Here is a 1,082-nt window from a genome sequence, read left to right on the forward strand (position 1 = left end):
TCTTAAAATATCAATTACAGAGTTCAATATTTAAAATACATTTCCATAAAATGTGGGAATTCGTTTAAGCATCAAAGGGAATATGCACACGCATGCTCTGTTTTTTAATTATAACATCATAATATTTACCCTTTTAAAGACATTAACAGCAGAGGAATTGCTATATGGCCATGAATGGTAATACTGATGCAAAACAGCATCACTATTGATAACGGTAAAAATGGGTATTAGTTTGTATTGATTTAAAGTGAAAAAATTTATGTAGAAACAAAAAAAAAGTTGCTGTAAAGATGCAGAGTAGATTACATTCTGGTTATATTACTTATTGTGGTGAGAGGGTGAATTAGCTTTTTTTTTATGTTATTCTTGACTCCCAACATGTATCCACTGCTATTGCTGTTGTCAGAAGTAGTTGCATTTGCAAGCTCAAACTGCAGGTTGGTTTAGTGCTTTCCGCCATTGTCTTTGTATGTTTAATAATAAGAAGACATTCTGATATATTTCATGCCTGCAATTTTATCAAACATCCAATGTAATCAATAAAATCTGGCATAGAAGAAACTCAAATATTTTGCTATCAATTACAAAGAGTTCTTTTCCTTTCATACAATCTTTCATAATTAGTACAGGCTGATAAAAGTGTGTGATTTTTCTTGTTGAATGTTATTTTATCATGTGATATATCAGATTCAACAGTTCATATGACTTCTAATTTTTTTTGTGTATATTTTTTCTTGTGGTTGTGGCAATGCAATGCTGTTGATTATACTAACATTATCTAGTGTCCTCCTAATAGAAAATAAAATGTTACTATTATTGTCTCTAGTGTTTGCCATGTGTGTGTATTTCTAATGGTGAATGAATGACTTTGTTGGTAATGGTAGCAGTATTTTAGTTACTGTTATGATATTGCTGATGTTGGATGGGACATTGTTGTCATACAAATGTTATAGCTGGTAACTCAATGACTTCCCCTGGTGGTTAGTGTTGTCATCTGTGCTTTTAGTATTGTGATAACTGCTAGTATACTATCATCTTGTTATTTGTGTTTCCAGTATCATTACTACTATTGGTAGTTACAA

General features: G+C 31.1%; 1 protein-coding gene across 1 annotated transcript in view; it reads right to left on the reverse strand.

The window, feature by feature from the left end:
* Positions 1-1,082, reverse strand: part of LOC119590654 — a gene marked incomplete at its 5' end in the record, with an annotated part of 37,650 nt that overhangs the window by 26,959 nt on the left and 9,609 nt on the right.

This window comes from Penaeus monodon, chromosome 27, assembly GCF_015228065.2.
Source record: "Penaeus monodon isolate SGIC_2016 chromosome 27, NSTDA_Pmon_1, whole genome shotgun sequence".
Classification (NCBI taxonomy): Eukaryota; Metazoa; Arthropoda; class Malacostraca; order Decapoda; family Penaeidae; genus Penaeus; species Penaeus monodon.